The 9,243-nt window shown below is 37.4% G+C and overlaps 3 non-coding genes across 3 annotated transcripts; 1 reads left to right on the plus strand and 2 right to left on the minus strand.

The window, feature by feature from the left end:
• Positions 1-264: 264 nt before the first annotated feature.
• On the minus strand, positions 265-458 carry LOC123301922. Its single transcript, XR_006535478.1, has one exon. It is a non-coding gene; the product is annotated as a U2 spliceosomal RNA (small nuclear RNA).
• Positions 459-5,094: 4,636 nt separating this feature from the next.
• LOC123301894 lies at positions 5,095-5,283 on the minus strand. Its single transcript, XR_006535455.1, has one exon. It is a non-coding gene; the product is annotated as a U2 spliceosomal RNA (small nuclear RNA).
• Positions 5,284-8,427: 3,144 nt separating this feature from the next.
• LOC123301909 lies at positions 8,428-8,568 on the plus strand. Its single transcript, XR_006535465.1, has one exon. It is a non-coding gene; the product is annotated as a U4 spliceosomal RNA (small nuclear RNA).
• The last annotated feature ends 675 nt before the right edge of the window (positions 8,569-9,243 follow it).

The raw sequence follows: 9,243 nt of genomic DNA on the forward strand, positions 1-9,243 counted from the left end.
CCACCTGTGTTAATTAATTATTTAACAGATGGTACTTTTTGCGACATAGTGCCCACGTAAATTTCCATAAGTTAGAGTAAAGTAAGAGCTTAATATTTTCAAACTTATAATTAATTTGGGGGTGTAAACATGTGCCACATATTATGTACTTTAACATATCGAGCGAGGAGTTACAGAATAATATTTTATCTGTTCGAAGTCGTTATTCATATTAAAACTAATACCGATTTCTGTCACGAATGTTTTATTAATTTTTTTGATTAATGTTATTGGGCCGATCCTAGTGACTCTGCAATACCAGGCCAACCCGCGGCAGAAGAGGAGCAAGCCCCAACACTCCGCCATGTTCCAAAAAACAGTTTAATATACTGGTCCCGCAATGCAGGACGTACCAGATATTAAGCTGATAAGAACAGATACTACACTTTGATCTTAGCTCATTAGAGCCGAGAAGCGATACTTACTGCCGGTAAAAAACATGCTTATATACCCTAAATTTCATAAAACTAACTCCGCGAATAGCACACAAAGTTGTAACATTTTAGAACGAGACAGTGTTACTCTAGTTGAGATAGGCATATATACACATATATAAGAGTATGTAGCACATACAAAAAACACTTAATCATAACGTATAAAACATGTTTAGAATAAGATAGGTAAATATAAAAATAAAAGTTAAAACGAGACGCTCTCTGCTGTGACTAAGGTTACCCAATGCCATAAAAGCAAAAAATTAATTTTAGTGCAGATAATTAGATACGATCATATAATTCAAAAATGTTTGTAATAATGCTCTTAAAAATTAAAAAATAGTCTTATTTAAATTACCTAAATGTATATTTGTAATAATTGCCAATTCATTTTTCATGAAAAATCGAATCGATACAAAAAAATTTTGAAAATATTGAATTTGGACGGAGCGTACTTATATGAGTTTTGTCTTTGTGTTCATTAGTTACACACATGTGATAGATATATTTTTAACATATTTTTACGTTATTATTTGTATAAACTTTAAAACATTAAATTACCGGTTCAATTAAATTTAGTAAATTGTATTCCAGGAAATTTGTGAAAATCGAAATTTAAGGGTTTATGATGTATGATGCATATAAATATCGGAATATTTCAAATTTGAGAGAATTAGCCAAAGTAAATAAAATTTTCTATAATAATAATTTTGCTAAATGTAATACTTTCATTTTACCTGTAGTAACCGAAAACTATGCATGTGGTAAATCAATCATATAAATTTCGATGTCGAAAAAAATCATCCAACCAACGACAAATGCATCCAATGAGACTCTGTAGCCTTTCGTGGTTAACTCAGCAGCAAATTGGTTATATTTTTCGCTTTTGCTGCCGAGCAACCTCTAGAGCATCCGGAGCACCCTCAAATGGAATGCAAATGTCGATGATCTTTACTTCCTTGCTAGATTCATCCAAGACCACCAGATCAGGACGAAGAGTACTCTGTACACCGGGTACTTGTCCATTGATATTTAAGACAGCACCCGGGGGTAGACGCGATCCGCGAGCAAGACGGTCTTGAACGGCGTTATGCCGCCGTTGCCACACCGCTGAATGGATGGTACAATGATTCAGTACGTGCGGCAATGTCTCATTGACATAGCCACAACGTCGGCATCGTTTAGCATCCAAAAGAATTCTTAGGGATGCAGCATCTTTACCGAGCAGAACTATGTCATCAGCGTATGCAAGTATTGAAAAGTGGTGATCATGAAGTTTGTAACCATGCTCAGTCGCCAATCTAGAGGCCACCCTTATGAGTGGCTCAATCGCTAAATTAAAAATGATAGGACTGAGTGGACAGCCTTGCTTTACGCCCGCACGAATAGGAATTGAGCGGGTTTCCCCGTCTTTAGTGCGGATGGTGGTTGTTGAGTTTGAGTAAAGCTCAGCTATCACACTCTTCATCTTGTTGGGCAGCCGCATCTCTTCCAATACCCGCCGAATATGATCGTGTGGAACAGAGCCGAAAGCATTTTCTAGATCAAGCCACGCCAATGCGATCTGTCTGCGATCTCGACGCACATCATCCAATGCACTTTGGACTATGAAGTTATGCTCATAGCATCCCTCATACTCCAGAAATCCTTTCTGCATTGGAGAGATATTGTTGGAGAGCTTCGCCCAACAGATGATGCGGTCGGCTAATACGCCGGCATATAATTTAGCGATTGTCCCTCCCAAAGTAAGAGGCCTCCAGTTCGACAACTCATCACGGTTACCCTTCTTGTATAGTAGAACAGTGCGGGAGTCAGACCAAGTCAGTGGCGTTTTTTCCTCACGGAAACAACGATCTAAGATCGTAGAAAGTACGATGCTACCGGGGTCGGATCGTTTAAGGCACGAATACCTTATACCATCTTTACCCGGTGCGGTGTTAGAAGTTTTGGCCAATCGCGCACATACTGATTCTTTTGAGATGGAGTCCAGTAGGAACGTGAAGCGTTCGTCTCCATCTCCGCCATCATTTTGATCAGGCCCGAATATTTGCCGGATTTCTTCAGGGGTTGGTGATCGATCTTGATCCTTATAAGCAAATATTCCACGGAAATGTTCATGGACCGTTTCCGTGTCGACCTGACAGAATGGTGAGCTACCTGGTTCACTCAGTATGCTGTTCATGGCTTTTTTTTTATTAATGCGGTACATTTTCTGGATCTTCGCCGGGTCCGCAGGGTTGTATTACGCGCGACGAGGGCGATTGCTAGTAGGCCGAGATCTATTTTGTAATTGCTGCGCATGATGTGGTGGTCGTGGTCGTTCGGCCACATGGCCTAGACTGCCTCTCGCAAAGTCTGCGGTAATTGTAGCTACAGCCTCTTCAAATTCATCCCAGCTGGCGGCATTATTAATTAGTGCAAGCCACCGAACTTGATTGTCAGTGGGTTGAGTTGATGTTGCAATCTCGTCATCATCGGTTCCAGCAACCACCGAAGCAGTACTGGGATCGTTGATGACAAGGTCCGGTTGAATTTGAGTAGGCGCAACTACAGGTGGGGGGCTACGTTGCATATCGCTGATGCCATCGTTCAGCTCGATTGGTGATCGAGTTCGGCTGAATGGTTCGGGTAGTGATCCTGGTGGACTAGAGTCCATGCCAGCCAACCTATCTGATGGCGGTGGGTCGTAATCGGTTTGGTTTTCCGCCGGTGCATCGCGACACAACCTTTCAGTTGCAGCACCACGAACAGCCTCTGTGCCATTATCGGTTTTAGGGGGCTGGGGCTGTGTGGCATGACTGGTGGGTGGTTGTTGCTGACTATCGTTGTCGCTGGTAATGATACTTAAGATGTTGCGGCGGATGTTAAAGACGTATTCGGTGGAAGTGCTGGGTCTTCTGCGTCTTGCTGTTGATGGTCCTGGAGCTGACGGGTGGTGTTGTCTTGAGGCGGCTCCTGATTGGGATACCGATCTAGCGCGTGTTACACGCCTTGGTGGCGATTGTTGAGATCTGGGTACCGGAGAGCCCTCATCGCTAGTACCAGCCAACCTAGGTGGTAGTGGTTGGCTGCTGATTGGCTGAGTACTTTGTGTTTTTCTTTGCCGGGGTGCGGTTTTTTTAGATGTAGCTGGAGCCCCACCCGGTTGATGACTTAAATAGTGTTTTTAAAGAATTTTGAGGGACTCAGACCGGTATCCACATTCGGCGCATTCGAATGTGAAGATCGGTATCCCGTGGTGATGTTTGATATGCTATTTATAGTCAGAGTGGCATTTGTAAGTTGATAGACGAGTGTTAAAACCACTCTGACTACCTTGTGTGTCCAGATGAACCCAACACTTCTCGCAGCGGAATTCTGTAGGGAACGGAAACTTGATGGTAATGTTAACCGTCCCTGCAGCCTCCGCTACCTCGTCGTCTGCCGAGGACATGATTTGAGAGCAATGCCCTGGCCCGTGAAGTTATTTACAATCCAATCCCGGTGTGATAATTAAAAATAATTTTTTGATTGGTTGAGCGAGGTCAGGAAACTATTACTAGTGACCTGACCCCACTTTTTCGTGTGACGGCAGCGTACAACATTATTGTATGTATGGAGTGTACACCCTCTCAAGGAGAGTGTACACCCCCTGCACACAAGAAGTGGCGGCCTTTGAGAACTAAGGTGGTGGTTGTTCTCACTCAGTTATTCCCACTTACCATTTTCCTTGTCGATTTACTAATCACTGCTTCGGCCTCGATGCTATTGGCACTGTTGATTTCCCTGTTGCTTTAATCCATTGATACACTTTTTACACTAATAAAAATTAAGCTGATAAGAACAGATACAAGCTTTTTATTTAAATAATCTTTAAATGATACATAGTTAAAATTTGAACAATACACTTTGGTCTTAGCTACACTTTGATCTTAGCTCATTAGAGCCGAGAAGCGATCTGAGGACCTTCCTTAGTACCTCCAACAAAACTTAGCCCTTAATATGGGAGGATGCGCGTAGGGCAGACGATCGGATTTGAAGAAAAAAAAACCAATTGGTGAATTAACTCGATAAAAAAATGTACGTTTCCCAATGCCCATAAGTAAGGGTAAAAATAGTAAAAACTTCAAAATTTTCAAATTAATAATTTGTGTATGTTAATTGATTATTTTACATGCGATACTTGTTTAGACATAGTTGTTCATGTATATTGAAATAAGTAAAGGTAAAAATAGTAAAAACTCGAAAACTTTTTAATTACAATCATTGTATGTTAATTGATTATTGAACATGTGGTACTTGTTGCGACAAAGTGCCCATGTAATTTTCAATAAGTAGGGGTAAAAATAATAAAAACTCGAAAATTTTCAAAATATAACCACCTGTGTTAATTAATTATTTAACAGATGGTACTTTTTGCGACATAGTGCCCACGTAAATTTCCATAAGTTAGAGTAAAGTAAGAGCTTAATATTTTCAAACTTATAATTAATTTGGGGGTGTAAACATGTGCCACATATTATGTACTTTAACATATCGAGCGAGGAGTTACAGAATAATATTTTATCTGTTCGAAGTCGTTATTCATATTAAAACTAATACCGATTTCTGTCACGAATGTTTTATTAATTTTTTTGATTAATGTTATTGGGCCGATCCTAGTGACTCTGCAATACCAGGCCAACCCGCGGCAGAAGAGGAGCAAGCCCCAACACTCCGCCATGTTCCAAAAAACAGTTTAATATACTGGTCCCGCAATGCAGGACGTACCAGATATTAAGCTGATAAGAACAGATTAAAGCTTTTTATTTGAATAATCTTTAAAAGATACATAGATAAAAGTTAAAACGAGACGCTCTCTGCTGTGTCTAAGGTTACCCAATGCCATAAAAGCAAAAAATTAATTTTAGTGCAGATAATTAGATACGATCATATAATTCAAAAATGTTTGTAATAATGCTCTTAAAAATTAAAAAATAGTCTTATTTAAATTACCTAAATGTATATTTGTAATAATTGCCAATTCATTTTTCATGAAAAATCGAATCGATACAAAAAAATTTTGAAAATATTGAATTTGGACGGAGCGTACTTATATGAGTTTTGTCTTTGTGTTCATTAGTTACACACATGTGATAGATATATTTTTAACATATTTTTACGTTATTATTTGTATAAACTTTAAAACATTAAATTACCGGTTCAATTAAATTTAGTAAATTGTATTCCAGGAAATTTGTGAAAATCGAAATTTAAGGGTTTATGATGTATGATGCATATAAATATCGGAATATTTCAAATTTGAGAGAATTAGCCAAAGTAAATAAAATTTTCTATAATAATAATTTTGCTAAATGTAAATACTTATATTTTACCTGTAGTAACCGAAAACTATGCAATGTGGTAAATCAATCATATAAATTTCGATGTCGAAAAAAATCATATTAAACATAATCAAGATAGTTTTCAAGCGATAAACTATAGTAAATTTATATATTGAAAAATTTTGTTGTGGAAATTAATTTCATTTTAATATTTAATTAATTTTATTTTTAGTAAAACGTTAGTTTTGGGGAAATTCATTTTCTTATGGCTTCACATTTTTGCTAAAGATATAACGGTGCAACCAGAGAACCAAAATCTTGCTGTTTTTCGTTCTCAAAGTGCATATATGCGTACAGCGTCGGACCAAGGGTGGATGTATGGAGCAGGCGCCAGGCTCCAGGTTGCAAGGGGTGCAAAATACCAAATGCGATAAAAAAATTCGCATTTTAAGTGTTGATTATTGAAATACAAGTTAATTTTTGGAAAAACAAGTGAAAACAAACAATTGACTGAGTTAATTGTTGAAATGCCATGCATAGTCAGTGTTGATTTCTTTATCACATAACACATACAAACATGTGATACATATATACATAACTGATAATCAAGTATAGTACATATTATAAAATTTTCGCCTAATTGGCGCCCTTACGGGTAAACAGTGATGTTTACGAAAAAATGTTTTAAACAAAAGTTGTTTAATTTTTGATAAGGAACATTTTTTACATTTAAACTTTTGTTCTATCTCTAAGGGTTTACAAGATTTACGAGACCCAATTGACTCATGATGCCCATTTACGAACTTCACCTCACTTTTTACGTCCTGAGTACGCTGTAAAAATTTCAGCTCGATATCTTTTTGGTTTTTGAGTTATTTGACGGACAACCGGAAATGGACTGGATTAGGTAATTTTATGAACACCTATGATAAAATTTTTTTCCTAGCATCATTATTTTTAAGCGTTACAAACTTGGGACTAAACTTAATTTACTATGTATATTTCATATATACATGGTATAAAAAGGCGCAGAAAGGTTTGGTTTGCCTTGATTTGGGGGAGCGTCATCGAGACCTATTGGTTTTTGAATACTTAAATGCATGACTTAAAATTCTTTTTATAAAGCAGTCAGCTTGATCACAAAATAATTCATCTTTCCGCAGGAAAATCACTGATTCTAACCGTTGGCGATTCGAGCCGTTGCCGAAGAACTGGAGTAGTTTTTATTTCTATCAGAGAACAAAGAAAATTATAAACTTCTGAGCGGACTTGGATGCTCGCCACTGGATGAGAACGTTCTCAAGAACGTACAGACGTTTGTCATAAAATTGTAGAAAGTTCGTTAAAAATGGTTTTAATTTTGTTTCCTCCGTCTTAAACCAATTTTATACACAATTCAATTTTCTATTCAGGTTGATCCTGGCGTTGCGAGTACTGATGAAGCCCGAACTATTTTATTTGAAGCTGTAAGAAAACCAGAGTCACTCCCTCTTACATCAGATGCGCTTCGGCTGCTCATCAAAATATACCATTAGCAAGTGAATTGCCCTGGATATTTACATGAAAGGCGGTAAAAACGGTATTTAATGGTATCTAATATATTTAGTTTTAATTTCAGGTTAGTAAATGGAAAAATGCCCATCTTCCCATGCCATCTCTGTTGCCCTTTGAAAACTGTGGCTGGGTGTTCCATACCATAAGTGAAATTTGTTTTTGGCAAAATTTTTGAAATCTTAGTCGCCATCTTGAAAAATCCTAACTTATAATTTTTATAAGTGTATTTTTGAGATCATGCTCAAAAACGTGTTATTGCACATTTTGAACACCTTCCTAAGTCAATGGGGAGCGTTACAGCGCTGATTTCGGCTTTCGGTACCATCTGGCCGCCATCTTGAATATCTCACTTCCGGTCGAAAATTCGGCTGGGCAACCGGCATATTTCGATTCAGCAGGGTCGAAATAGGAGTAAAAGACTTTTTTCCAAAAGTAATATGAAATACTTCTAAAAGTTCAATTTTCTGAAATTCTTACTAGACTATAACCGGAGCGAGTAGACGTTACGAAAGGGGCAAAGTAAAGAAAATTAAACGGGGTCTAATGTATAATTAAAGGAGGAATGTATATTAAAGATTAAATGTGTGAAATTTTCACAATTTTTGGTCTCGCAAGTAAACCAAGACTTAAGTTCGAAGATTGCTGCCTAGTTAAAGGCATTGTAAGTGATAAAATGGGCGGAATAAACGGAAATAAAGAGGCGAATACATATGATAGATTGAACGTGTAAAAGTATGTGAGCGAAGCGAACGAAACGATTGAAGGGCGCTATCAAATCGGAAACATTATTTGGGGTAATGGAGGCGCAGCGAAAGAGGTTGACAGGGAGCGAGTGGTCAAGGAACGATTTTATATTAAAAGATTAATTTTTGTGAAAAATGGGCTTATTATAATTAAATGCCAAATAATACTAATATTCAGTACACTATTTTGGCATCATGTCATGTATGTGTGTATAATTATTTGTTATACATGCATGTGAATCGTATTAGCAGCTATGCTGTTGTTACACTGTTAATTCTAAAATGCTATAGTCCTCTCGCTAATGGTATGTTGAATGTTAGTATATATAAAGAACACTTTCCTCTGTGGTCGTTAGCTTTGCGCAGTGGCGATATCGTAACCAATGAGGTCTAACCGAGGTGCGATTATTGCTAGTTGAAAACTTTAACCAATACCCCGCCTTGTGGTCATGAAAAACTGACCGCTACGGCAATTTTTGTAAGTCCCTACGGGGATTGTTCATTTAAGTCCAAAAATATGTTCTTGACAAATTCATAAAGTGATCATTCTTTGGAAATTGTTCGACAATATGAATAGGGATGGATAACACGATTTCAATGAATCGATTATCGACTTTGGTTAATAGGTATCGATTTGTGTGTGTGTGTGTAAAAATATGCAATGAAAAAAATATAAAGCGTTAAATAATGATTGTAATACCATGCATATATGTAATATGCAAGGTATACTAAGTTTAGTTCCAATTTGTAACGCTTAAAAATATTGATGCCACGCACAAAATTTTGCTAAAGGTGTTCATAGAATCACAGTCCATTTTCGGTTGTCCGTCCGTCTGTGGACACGATAACTCAATAACGAAAAAATATATCGAGCTGAAATTTTTACAGCGTACTATGGACATAAAAAGTGAGATCGAGTAAATGAGCATCATAGGTCAATTGGGTCTTGGGTCCGTAGGATCCATCTTGTAGACCGTTAGAGATAGAACAAAAGTTTAAATGTAAAAAATGTTTCGTATAAAAAAATAAACAACTTTTGCTTGATACAATTTTTCGTAAACATCACTGTTTTCCCGTGAGGGCGCCAATTAGGCGGAAATTTTATAGTATGTACCATACTTGAATATCAGTTATGTATGTGTCACATGTATGTGTTATGTGATAAAGAAA

This window comes from Chrysoperla carnea, chromosome 5 (genome assembly GCF_905475395.1).
Source record: "Chrysoperla carnea chromosome 5, inChrCarn1.1, whole genome shotgun sequence".
Lineage (NCBI taxonomy): Eukaryota > Metazoa > Arthropoda > Insecta > Neuroptera > Chrysopidae > Chrysoperla > Chrysoperla carnea.